At 40.3% G+C, this 13,829-nt stretch overlaps 1 protein-coding gene across 2 annotated transcripts in view; it reads left to right on the top strand.

Moving 5' to 3' along the window:
• Window positions 1-942: 942 nt before the first annotated feature.
• The window catches only part of Fam20b (FAM20B glycosaminoglycan xylosylkinase), a 51,504-nt gene continuing 38,617 nt past the window's right edge, over window positions 943-13,829 (top strand). The window contains exon 1 of one of the 2 annotated variants that reach the window (XM_048356693.1): window positions 943-1,065. The gene's annotated coding sequence lies outside the window, so the exon portion shown is untranslated. The remainder of the gene's footprint in view (window positions 1,066-13,829) is intronic. The other variant, XM_048356694.1, reaches the window with a different exon arrangement.

Genomic DNA, 13,829 nt, shown 5'->3' with positions numbered 1-13,829 from the left:
GGGCCTCATGTATACGAGGCAAGCACTCTTGCTACTAGGCCATATCCCCAGCCCTCCTGTATTCTTTTAACTATCTGGTCTTTGGGGTTGGAGGAAGGAATATCAACCCACACTTTGCATACCTGAGAGAAGTCCTCACCTTCCACACAAATGTTATCACATGTACATGATAATACTAAGTATATGGCGAATTAATGAATGCAGATAGTGGCTCTGTGTAGAGTCAGTAGAGAACAAACAACTCAGGGGAAAGAGAATTTTTCAGAGCTTTTATCCGGATGCAAGGCATTGGCGACTAAGACTTCATGGAGCTTACAGTCAATTTCAAGGGACAAACGTAAAACAACTATTATTACAGTTCGTGTGGTGATTTTGTTATACGATACTGAAAATGTGTGGCAGGAACTCTGCTCTGGCCCCAAAGCGATTTGCGCACAGTGTAGATAGGCTGGCCTCTTAGTTTGGGGAAGATACATTTCATTAGGCAGAACCTCCTAAAAGAAGTCAACGCAAATTGACAGGGTAAAGCAGGAGAGAAACTGCACACAAATAGAACTTCACGAAGGGGACTTCCATTGTCCAGTCCCGCTGTCTAGTTGCCTACCTGCCAAAGGAAAGCGGGAATAGGAAAGAATGGCACGAAGGAGCAAGAGGCCTGTTTGCGTGAGCAGGGGAGGGAGATAGGTAAGAACCGCAGCCAGCGATTACAGCGGCTGAAATGGTTGAGGCGGTCCAGAGCAGGTCCCGTTGGCCCCGCCCATCGGCGGCAGGAGGCGGAGCCTCTCCTAGTGCGCCCTTCGATTGGTCGCAGGAAAGGCGTTACGCTAGGACCGTACCAACGGTCGGGGGCGGCGGAAGCGGAGGGTGGGTGTGGGGCCGCCGGCACTGCGCGAGAGAGGTGGCCGGGGAATGGCCGGGTCGGGGGAGGGCGGGAGCCGCAGTGGCGGCGGCTGGGGGCGGTGAGAGCAGCGTGGGGCTGCCCCTCCCCGGAGGCGGCGGGGGCGGCCGAGGCCGCGCCGTACCGCTTCATGCGGACGGCCATGGAGCGCGCTTAGGGTCCGACAGGTGAGCAGTGTGGGGCGGGGAAGGGCGCGCGACGGGCGGGAAAGTGACGGCGGGGCGAGGTGCGTGGCGCACGGCGGGCGGGGGCCGCCTGGGGGCGGGGCGCCTCCCCGAGGGGCCGGCCGGGTGCCGGGAGCGGATCCGGGCTTGGGGACCGCGGCTGCCCTGAAGGAGAGTGGCCCGTGCCGCCTGGCCCTGCGGGCGGTTCTCGCTGAAGGGACGCGGCCGAGGCCGCGGTAAGCGCGGGCCTTACCTAAGGGCGTTTCGGGCGGCCCGGAGTCCTTCTGGTAACGGGAGCGCGGTCCCCCGAGGCAACCGGCCGAGATGCTGCCCTGGGGTCCAGCCTAGCGGCGGCGGCGACGACCTAAGAGGAGCGCGCGCTCGTGGGGTCCGCGCGGGCCCGCCTCGTGGCCGAGAGGCGCGAGTGACCTGCAGGCCCGAGGCCAAGGGAAGGGGCAGCGGTGCCGGGGCCCCGCTGTCACCTCAGGGGCCAGGGCCGGGCCCGCGCTCGCGGTGGGGCGCAACTTAAGGAAACGACTCAGTAGTCCAGAGTGGGTTGCGCTGGAGATTTCATTTCCGGGTGTGATGGTCCCCTCGATTAAACGAACCCAACCGTTGCCGTTAATGATGAATGCGAACAGTTGTCAAGCCGTGTCCTTGATTGTGGAAGTGCATAAGAGATTCATTTTAATCAGGTTTCTGTTACCTATCTGCCAGGTAAGAGGAGAGAGAGGAAGGATGTTGCAGAGAAGTGGAGGGGACCCAGCATGGGTGGTCATTATACAATTAGGCATTTTTATAGGATTTACCATCATTGGAATGAGTAAACGACTTCATAATCTGGGAAAAGGAGAGATGCTTGATATTGCCACATGAGTGTAGGACCAGGTAGGGACATTACACAGCCAGCTTCTGACTTTGGAAAGAAGAAATATAAGATCTTTTAACCATGAACAGATAGGTCTTTATAAGGTAATTTGTAATTAGGTACAGTTAAGATTGATACTTATAAACCATGCCTATTCTTGTAAATTCACGCTTGAATTTCACAGGTTTTCCTTTAATCAAGCTAGTGACACTAAAGTGTGTTTCATTAAGTATCATCAACATTTCCTTGTGTTTACACAGAAACTTTGAGCTAAACTGAAAGTACTTCCACATGTACTGTTTATCATCCAAACCCGGCCTTGAGAAACCGAGGTTCATTGGCTGAAGATGCTAAAGTTATTTGTGTAGACCCAGAACCAGTCTATGGTAGATTTTAAATTATTAAATTAACAATTAGGTGAAATTTGTGAAGATGTTGGACTTTGAGTCCCTTGGCCATATAGTGGAATCAGCTAACAAGATGTCCTTCTATCTTTGAAGCTGCTTTATCAAAGGGTAGTGAAAGGGCAAGTAGTTCAGAGTCCCAGCCTCACTCACAATAAATTACAATGATAAAAGTAGATGGAGGTAAAGGATATTCAGGAAATATAATTCTAGCCACTGAAGAGTCACATCTGAGGATCCTGGTTGAAAACCAGCCCAGGCAGAAAAGTCTATGAGACTCATCTCCAATTAACCATCAAAAAGCCAAAGGGGAGCTATGTATGGGTCAAGTGGTAGAGCACTAGTCTTGAGTGAAAAAGCTAAGGGACATTGTCAAAAGAGCAGGGTGGCATTTGAGCATTCACAGCTTTTCTTACGAAAATGTGGGGTCAGTTTGTTTCTTTACAACTAGTGAGAAACTAGCTGCATTTTGCTGAAGAGTGAAAACTTAAAGACACATACATGTGTATTCACACATGTATTTTGGATTAGGGAACAAACAAGTCACTATTTCACCATTAATTTTCATGATCTTTTATCATAGAATTGCTTTATGCTAAATTGATAAGTCATGCCCTCCTCTTTTTTTTTTTCTGCCAGTCCTGGGCCTTGAACTCAGGGCCTGGGCTCTATCCCTGAGCCTCTCTGTGCTCAAGGCTAGCGTTCTACCATTTGAGCCACAGCACCAATTTGGGCTTTTTGTGTTTATGCGATACTGAGGAATCAAATCCAGGGCTTCCTGCATGCTAGGCAAGCACTCTACCACTAAGCCATGTTCCTAACCCAGTCATAGCCTTTAGTTTTCATGTATAGATTCTAACTCACAGCTTTTTATTGCTTCTGAACTTTGAATACCTAGACAAATTTTATTTCCTTCCAGGACAGATACCAGCTTTCTATACTTTGTGTTAATATTTCAGTGGTTAGATACTTCAGCTCTTAAACTGATAACTAAAATAGCTAACTCCAGTGGTTGCTTGTCTCTTGGTAGTTGGTGCAATTTCCTAATAGGAGCAGAGAGCATCTGTTTATATGCTCACCATTGCAAACAATAAAAAAGAACCTGTCTTCTAAACCTAGATATCAAGTCACTCTGGGATTGAATGCCAGGTGGTTTTGTAGATTGGAGTAGGAAGCACAGTTATAATGAGCCTCTATAGTTTGCTGTACTTAGGGCCTAACAATGTCTAGCACATGTATATGTGTAGGTTATACTTGTTGGTGGAATCCACAAGTGGAAAAAGAATAAGGAAGCAACTATTCTAATGCTAATGCTAAATTATTTAGTTCCTCTTTTGAGAAAAAGAAGCCAAGAAAATGTATCTCAGACTCCTATTGTAAATATGCTGTTGAGGTGGGTTTGTGTAAATGTGCTATCTGCTGGTGCTGGCTTGAGATTGACTATTAGGATTGTATGGTATTTTAGTTAAGTCAGGGGCAGCCGAACAAACTTCCTCCAGCCACTTGTTCTGGTTAGGTTAACAACTGGGTTGCTGTCAATGCTTTTGCTTTAATGGAACTTAGTAATGAACTTGGTAATGATCATACAGGCAGCATTGACTTTAACCATCTTATCCTTTCAGTTGAGAATGAGAAAAGGTGTTTCTCCAGCAGCAACTCCTCCTACACCTGTATTCTTTTTCTCTTTCCCTTCCTTTAGCTGCCACTTTGTGACTTACAGATTCATTACTTTGTGCTTAGGATTCAGGAAAAAAAAAATCCCAGCTTTTACTTTTCTTTCTTCTTTTTTTTTTTGGCGGGGGGGAACCGGCTTTTAACCCACTTAAAATGCCAATGTAACAGCTAGAACTGCCTTAAAGATAATATAATGCAAAGATCTTCTGATTTGGTACTTCTTACCAAAAATAGAAGAAAGAAATGCCTATCTTCGGATGTAAAGAATTATAGGAGTGCATCTGTTTTCTCAGGGTGACATAAGAAGTAAAAGCTGATGCAAGAAAGTGGTGTTGTAGTTTGGTATGAGTTTGGGGCCTGTACTGTGGCAAGGTAACAAGCCCTTTAGAGGAAAGGATGCTAATTTGGGTACATTGTAAAAGGAGGTCAAAGAATATGAAATTATGAATGTATAAAGGAGAAAGAACCATGTACAGGGTGTGGCAGTAAAGCTCATTCCATGCTTTCAGCTGTTGACTTCTGTTCTGTATGTGCAGCCAGGTTTCTTTATCTTATATTAGGAAATAAGTTATGTGTAAAAAGTCTTAGTTTAGCTATATTTTTGTAGAAAATTGCTTACAATGTATCATATATGTTATTTCCGGGGCTGGGAATATGGCCTAGTGGCAATAGTGCTTGACTCATATACATGAAGCCCTGGGTTCAATTCCCCAGCACCACATATATAGAAAATGGCCAGAAGTGGTGCTGTGGCTCAAGTGGCAGAGTGCTAGCCTTGAGCAAAAAGCCAGGGACAGTGCTCAGGGCCTGAGTCCAAGGCCCAGGCCAAAAAAAAAAAAAAAAAAAAAAGATGTTATTTCCGTTTAAACAATAGTTTACATTTTTTATTATCTCAAAATGATCCCTAAGGTCTCTTACTAATTCAGTAGGAAGCTTTCAAGTTAATTGAAAAATGTAGGTTGTTTTCCTCCCTCCGCTTTTTGAGTTATTGGATATGTTTTTTGGTTTTGGTTGCTTATGGGGTTTGAAATCAGGGCCTGAGCACTGTCCCCGAGCTGTTTTGCTCAAGGTTAGCACTCTACCACTTTGGGCCACAGCTCCACTTAGGGTTTTCTAGTGGTTAATTGGAGATAAGAGTCTCAGCCTTTACAGCTGAGCTGACTTCAAACCTTGATCCTCACATCTCAGCCTCCTGAGTATTTTCGATTACAGATATGAGCCACCAACGCCTGAGTGGATCTATTTTTAGTAGTCAGCTTGCCTCTTCTTTCAGGGATGAGGAAGATGTATACCTTCTGGCCTTCTCTGGAGTATAATCCCAGATGACTCTGTTCCTGAAACTGAGTGTAAAATAAATAGGCTAAGCAAGGTTCTGTAAACTCTTCTTTCAGAATTATTTAGATGAACTTCATAACTACTGTTTGGCATCCAATAGGTTATTTTATTCATTTCTTGTTTCTTATCGTTGGTTTAAATAGTGAATTTGCACCTTTACAGATATAGTCATGTTCTTCTTATAAAAAATAATATGGGAGTAGCATATTGATTCTAGTTTTAGAAACCATTGTCAATAATACTTGAAGATCTAGTTGCAGCCCTGCCTTGTATCAGTCTTGGGCAACATCATTTTGGACTTTCTCTATTCTTTTTATTAGCATTTCCAGATTATCTTACTTCCAATCCCAGACAGCATCAGGAACCAAATTAGCAACGGCAGTGGCCTAGAAAGGGAAATGTAGGGTATATAGAAGCAACATCTTGGGCTGGGAATGTAGCTTAGTGGTAGAGTGCTTGCCTAGCATGCATCTAACCCTGGGTTAGATTCCTCAGTACCATATAAACAGAAAAAGCCAGAAGTGGTGCTGTGGCTCAAGTGGTAGAGTACTAGCCATGAGCCCAGAGAGGCTCAGGGCCTGAGTTCAAGCCCCAGGACTGGCAAAAAAAAAAAAAAGTAAAAGCAGCAGCTTCAGCAATTTAAAATTGAATGTATAAAGTTGGTAAAAGACACTCCTGTATTTTTGAGTCCTATATTTCAGGACTTAACTTCCTCATGTATAAAAAGGAGTCTCTTTAAGCCAAAGAACTGCCATTTTCGAATAAATGTGTATAATCCTAAAGTTTCTCTTGTTTGTTACTTCTGTTGTTCAAGAAACACTTGTATACTATCTCTCATATGCCCTGCATTGTATTAGGTTCTTGGAAGTACAAAGAGAGTAAATCATATTCCTTGTTCTCAGGGAACTCATAGTATAGAAGAAGAGCCATATAGGACAGGGGGTGAGGGGTTGGGTGGAGGGAAGAAAAGAGAGGAAAGAGAAAGAGAGATCGTATTATAAACAAAGTGATTATGTGTGGAGCCACCCACTATCATTTTAACGTAGACCTGTTTAAGGTTCTTTTATTTCTGAGGATTATTTTGTGTGGTCTGTCAACTTGGCATCATCCTTAGAACATATAGTAAAAGATTGAGGTGCTATACAGCTGGACTTGGTAATACACCTATAGTCAGAAAGATTGCTTCCGGTTCAAGGTCAGCCTGGACAACAAAGAACCTATCTTAAAATTTTCTGAGGTACTATTGTCACATAAAGCTTATATACCTTTTAAAGAACTGCAATGAATTGAACATTTAAGATGGAAAACATGAAAAGCTGGAGGAATTATTTAACATTTCACATTCCCATAAGATGACACAGACTTTCTGTGATAGAACTATAGGTACTGACAATTGACTGCTAAAATACCTAGAATGTAGGAAGGGAGCTTCAGTACACCTGGCTCATTTAAAGCAGAATGCAAATTCTTATTTCTTTTGAGTATCTAGATCACTGAATACTGCCTTTCTTGGGTTTTAGAACAAAGTTTGCTAGCAGTGTTTGCTATTTAATTTTCTTTTCAGTTTTCAAGGAAGAAGATTAGAAGATTTTCCTGAATTAATGTTTAGATGGAAAATGTTGGAGGGATTTTTTTTTAAGTTCTTTCAAAGAAGGAACAGTATTAGTTGCCTAATTCATTTTTATTCTTATACCCAGGAGGAAAGACTAATGTTTCATTAATGACTGGTGGTTGTTTTTAGTTGACTTCCTTCACAGAGAACTATTAGAGAATTTTATACAAAGGAGTCTCATTTTGCAGAAATACTGTGAATAAAGTTTTTACTAATAATGAAAACAGTAAGGAAAGTCTAGCACTAAGACCAATTAGGTCTCAGTGGGAATTCTATTTTTCATATCTATAGCTTTAAGTTACTTTCAAGGGTTATTTTGAGAGCTTTACTCTATGCAAAATTGTCATCTTTAAAACACAGAACGTGTTTTTTTAAATAGCAAGATTGTGTGAAAGGCATTTTGTTTCAGGTGTGTGTGTGTGTATGTGTGTGTGTATGTGAAATAGATTAACTTCATGCTTCCCATCTGTCTCAAGTACATTGATATTGGTAGAATTGAACTTTATAGAAAGAAACAGGTTAAAATGTCTGTATAGACTTCCAGTATTCTGCCTCAGATTGTACTCTTTCTGAAGATAACTATCTACTTACCATCTCATCTTCTCAAATTTGGGAAAGGATTTGGTTCAGGGATATAAGACTACTAGCTACTACTCCACTTATTAGTAATAGAATATGTGTATTCAGCCTTCAGTTGTGCAATTAAGACTACAAAGTTATGGGATGTTGACTCTAGTGAAACTTTTTTTCTTTGTCTTTTTCTCTTAGGAAGTCATCTTTGGGTTTTTGACCTAGTAGTAATAGGTAACAAACAATCATATAGGTCATCTAGACATTAATTTTAGCAAAATAATCATGGTAATCTTATTCATTTTTAATAATCATTTTAGGTAGAAATGGTCTTTTTTTTTTTCATATGTGGAAATTGAGGCTAAGTCTCTCTTCCTAGTCCCACATAATATAGTAAAACAAGTGTTTAGGCCCAGGATTCTGAATGCTGAGCATGTACCTTAACCCCCATTACAGGGAGCTTATATTTAGAGTAGGAAGATGAATTAAAAAGTTGTTTAAAGGGCTGGGGACATAGCCTAGTGGCAAGAGTGCCTGCCTCGGATACACGAGGCCCTAGGTTCGATTCCCCAGCACCACATATACAGAAAACGGCCAGAAGCGGCGCTGTGGCTCAAGTGGCAGAGTGCTAGCCTTGAGCGGGAAGAAGCCAGGGACAGTGCTCAGGCCCTGAGTCCAAGGCCCAGAACTGGCCAAAAAAAAAAAAAAAGAAGTTGTTTAAGTTGAATTAAGAAGTTGTTAAGAAGTGGAGCATTAACAGAGAAAGGAAAAATACCTATTGATGCCTATTTATGACATTTGACATTTGTTTTAAATTTTAGTTAAAAATTGTCATTTAGAGACAAAAGTGAGACTATGTTGCTGTGGCAAACAGCATATGTGAGCTAATTTTCTAGGGAACTTGGCATTTATTCAGGTAATAAACAGTTAATACTATTTGGTATTGGAAGTTTTGACTTTCTGAAAGGAAGTATACAATGCTAAGTGGAAAGATTTCTGAATTCTTTTGAATTTTACTTCTAAACACTGCCATTAACTACCAGGAGAGACTGCATTTATTTCTAAGGGACCAAGGATATAAACTAACAGTTAAATAGTAATATAGCACATTTATGTAACAGTTAAATAGTAATATAGCACATTTATGTTACTACCAGTTAAAAAGACAAAGACTCAGTATAGTTCATGCTTAGTTCAGGAAGAAAGTGTGTCTCATTCTGCCCCCCCCCCCAAAAAAAAAAAACCCAACAAAAAGGTTGTGACTTTTGCTATTGTTTATACTTTGGCTAAAGTATAAAGGTTAGACATTACAAACTGGACACATGTAGTTGTGTGAGTAGGTGAGGATAGCCTTGATTGCTCTGCATAAGTTTAAGTAGTGTTCTAAAGCATGTAAATTGATAAGTAAAATGTTTCCTCAGAGGGCTGGGAATGTGGCCTAGTGGTAGAGCTTGCCTAGCATGCATGAAGCCCTGGGTTTGATTCCTCAGCACCACCTATCCAGAAAAAGCCGGAAGTGGCGCTGTGGCTAAAGTGGTAGAGTGCTAGCCTTGAGCAAAAAGAAGCTCAGGGACAGTGCTCAGGCCCTGAGTTCAAGCCTTAGGACTGGCCAAAAAAAAAAAAAAAGTCTCCACAAACTTTATCATTGGAGACTTGGTCCCCAGAGCAGCATTCAGATGTGGATATTTTAAGAAATGACTAGATCATGAGGATACTGATTGTCATAGCAAAAAAATCCAGTTGAAAATCTAGGAGGAGACTTTTAAAATTTTGTGTCTTCCTAAATGTTACAATGATGGCAGAAAATAAATGAAAATTGTATATAACTGTAAACTGTTGCATAGAAAAAGCATTTACAAATAGGACCTAATTTATTGATTCAGTCGTTATGCTAAGTGATTGTTTACTCCCTGGTAGAATTGTTTTAGTTATGTGATTCATTTCACTATGTTCACTTCATTGATGTATTTAGTGTCCTCAAAAGAGTTGAGAGTGAGCAAAAAAAATGGATAATACTGTACAGGTACTCCCAAAATTTATTAAGATAATTTGTTTTTTCTTATAATTATGCAGGTCACCTGGACTCCGGTAGTTGATTTTTCCCACATGGTGCATGTCAGGGAACTCAGCTGGTATTTGAATGTCCCGGATAGTTTCACTTCTCTGCCTGGTACTTCAGCTAAGGTGGCCATGGTAGCGAAGTGCTGGCTGGGCCTCTCTGAAGGTCACTCATTTAGTAGTGTAGCCCACTAATCCTAGGGGCTAGATACCAAAAGATTGAAAATGGAGGAGAAAAAGAGTTTACCTTTTAATGGATGGAATTATTGATATCTGTCTTTGTAGATAGTAAAAAAAAAAGTCTTAAATTAAGTTCTTACTTTCCCTTTTTGCACTTGCCAAGCCTTCAGAGTTTTTCTGAAACTGTCAATTACCAAAGAAATGGGTTTAAAAAAAGAGGGGGGGGCTCTTGTAGCTCCTACCAAGGATAGAAATCAGAGAGGTTGTGTGATCAAATATGATTACATACTAATAATCTCCACCCTTTGCCACAAAACTCCTTTGTCTTCTGCATGAAACGTTTGTAACTGAGCATATATAAATGTATTGTGGCACTTTACAATCACAGGACATGTTACACTTCATTTATGTGGTAAGGTTTAACCACTGATGTAACCACTAAATTGCAAACATAAAAAAGTGAAACTTTTTTACTTTTGGAAAGTTTTACTTTTCATTGTTGTAAATATAAGTTGGAATTCTTTCTGTAACATCAGAATTACTAGTCAATCAGAAGGAGGCTCAAAGGACTTAGTTTCTAATGATAGTGTCTCATTAGTGACTTATGAGTACTTCCTATAAGGTAGTTAGTGTTAGAGCCAGGTATTCTCATTAGCTGCGACAGATATGAATTTTATCAGATGATTTACAGCCTCTGCACCAATATTTTTCTGTATATATTTTTCTAGCATCAGCCAGATTCTTAAATAGGACTTTTTACTGTTATCTCTTTTTTTCTATGTAATCTACATATGTACTCGGAAAGTGCTTTTCAGTCATAAATGTGTTCATTTATCACACACACACACACACACACACACACACGTAGAGTGGTAGTACTGTCATGGTGATGGTGATGGTGATCATGATGGTGGTAATGGTGTTGGTGGTGAGTGATTTGAAGGAAAGAAAATAAACCTGTTGAGCAAGCCACAACAGTGGAGCTGAGAATGAAACCAAGGTTCAGTAAGAAAATTCCTTAAAACTCTAATCTGGGAGTTTATACCAGCTTTTAGCATGAAGACTATTTATAAATGTACCATTTGCGCTACCTTTTTATGGTTAACATTTTTTTGAGTTATGTTATTACCTTGAGTCTACTTGTTCTTTTTGGTAGCTGTGTTCCACATAGCAGAAACATTAAAAATAAATGACTGTAATATAACTGGACAATGTTGCACTGTGTGAAGCATTTATAGGAGTAGCTGAGGGCATGAAATATAGCAGACACACTCCTTGGGAATACTAGGGAGGTTTTCATGAAGAGTTTGGCGCATACCTGGTAATCTTGCTTTTCTTTCCTTAGTATTTGAAAGGAGGAATGCTAACAATCTGATTTATATATATTATATATTATATGCATATATATATAGTATATATTATGTTGCTTGTCCAGAATAAAAAATGATAATATGACCTGGAAACTCTGTCTTGGGCATCCTTTTTCAAACATAAGGGAGCCAAGATCCTGAAAGAAAAGTTATATACAAGAAGGTATTATACAAAGCAGAATGTAGTTAAGGATTGGTTGAAAGGAGTGAAACGTTACTGTAGAATGTGAGAAGGGAACAGAAACAGTTGTGAAGATGAATCTTGGAAAGATTAGGGTTTAAATAAGTGAGGGCAGGACAAAGGGTAAGAGAATGGGATTTTAAGGGTGGTAAAGAATGAGGACTGGCAGGGGGGAAAAAAAGCATGTTCAATTGGTGCATTTGGTTAAAATGAGAAGAAGGATGGTTAGAGTGATACAAGCTATTAATACTTTGCTAAGGAACTTTTAGAATCCTTCCTTAGGTGTTTGAGGGATTAGGAAAATTATTTTGACTGTATTAACTAGGTTGGGTTGAGTATGGCGGCCCCGAAGTTTGTTCTTTGCGTGGTCCAATAGGAGGTGCCAAGTAATGTAAAGTTAAGTTGATGGCTGTAGAAATGGCAGGAAGTGATAAAGACAATGCCAAATTGCAATTTTACTTTTTCTTCCTGGATGTGGTACCTTATTAGTAACAATCATGAAAATTCAGCCTCCTTTTAACCTGTCCTCACTGTGAATTTTCTGAGGTAAATAGTGGAATGATCCTTAATATAAATTTCTGTTCTAGCTGAGTGGATGAATTATTTGCAGCCTGAATTGATGAGTATGTTCTGAGGCCTTTTCAAAAGGTAATGAGATTTTAAAACTTAAAAATAGTCAAGGACTGGGTGTATGGCCTAGTGCTAAGAGTGCTCGCCTCGTATACATGAAGCCCTGGGTTCAGTTCCCTAGCACCACATACACAGAAAACAACCAGAAGTGGCGCTGTGGCTCAAGTGGCAGAGTGTTAGCCTTGAGCAAAAAGAAGCCAGGGACAGTTCTCAGGCCCTGAGTCCAAGCCCCAGGACTGGCAAAAAAAAAAAGGAGGCAAAAAAAATATTCAAAACTTGAGTTTTGGATCATTTTGTCTTCTCTTAATTTTGGATTTGCTACAACTCCCTATTGCATTGGTGATTAAAAAAAGGACACCCCCCCCTCAAAAAAAAAAAAAAAACAGCTAGGGTGTAGCTGAATGATAGAACAGTTGTGTATCATGCCCAAGGCTCTGGATCCCATCCCTGCCGCCACATACAAAAGAAAGCAAAACATACCCCTAACCTGAATGTAGTATGTTTGGGAGTAAGGTAATGTATATAACATGAGGACAAATTTTCTTTATTGTGCATGTAATATACAGCACCATTAGAAGATTATACAGTGGCCAGACTTTAGTTCTGAAGGATGTTTTGTAGAGAGGGAAAGCCTGTTTAGCTGGTCCCTTTGTGCCAGATCCATATTGCACTCACTTGTAGGTATCTGTAGATAAAGATGCTAAGAAGACAATTGCTTATGCAATTGGATTTCAATGGCATCTTTTATCACTGAAGCCTGAACTGTGTACACTGTTAAATAATTGAAAACAATTGTAGCTTAGGTTGAGTCAGAACTTCTACATTACTGAGTTCCACACCAAATTTGATACCGTCACAATTACATTTTAGATGCACTTAAATTGCCTTTGTTTCAACTAATAGTGTTATGTACTTCCTGGAACATGATGAAATAAAACAGGTGGCTGGGGATAATTAGAATCTGAATTTGACTCTCACTTTTGGCTTCCTTCATGAAAACTTAACAGGAAAGGAGGAGTGGTTAATCACTGCAAATAAACTTTATATCAGCTGGCTCAAAGCAAGGTACTCTTCCTTGTAACACATTGTTGCTCTTTGGTTGTTTCCAACTGTTATTAAGGAAGCAATCTCCAATTTAGATGGGAGTGGCTCAGCCCCATTCAGTGGCTCTATCTTTTGTATTGGTTTTATTTTTGAATTAATTGTTTGAGTTATTAAATGAATTGGAGAGCAAAGCAACACCTTGTTAACTTCTTACCATATTTTTCTTGTCCCAATGCTATGCTGTCTCTAGTGCAGCAAGCTTGTGTTTTTAAATAAATGGCCCTGTGGAGTGAGTAGAAAACAGCCACCTCTCAGCATGTAAATGAGACTGAATTGTATGTTCTTTTTTTTTTTTATTAATTGGACATAAATTTTTTTACAAGGTGTTGTGCAAAGAGGGTGCAGTTACATAGTAGGGCAGTGTGTACATTTCTTATGATATCTTACGACCTGTTTTTCTATCCCTTGTCTAGGTCAGGTTGACATATATGCAATATACAATGTATCAAGAACATATACAGTATTCACAGACTTGGTCTCTACTGTCTCTCCGTCTCCCTTTCTTAACAGTCATATATCAGGGAGATCATGCCCCTTTGTTTTCTGTGTTCTAGACTTGTCTCACTCAACATTATTTGTTCGAGTTCTGTCCATTTCCCTGCGAATAACAGTATTTCACCATTCCTAATCGCTATGTAGTATTCCATTGTGTATAAGTACCATATTTTTTGGATCCATTCGTCTGTGGAGGGGCATCTGGGTTGTTTCCATATTTTAGCTATTGTGAATTGTGCCGCGATAAACATGGAAGTACAAATGCCTTTTTGATATCTTGGATTTT

Source organism: Perognathus longimembris, chromosome 11 (assembly GCF_023159225.1).
Source record: "Perognathus longimembris pacificus isolate PPM17 chromosome 11, ASM2315922v1, whole genome shotgun sequence".
In the NCBI taxonomy this organism is placed as follows: domain Eukaryota; kingdom Metazoa; phylum Chordata; class Mammalia; order Rodentia; family Heteromyidae; genus Perognathus; species Perognathus longimembris.
Note: the sequence above shows the minus strand (reverse complement) of the source record. Positions and strands in the feature narration are given on the sequence as shown.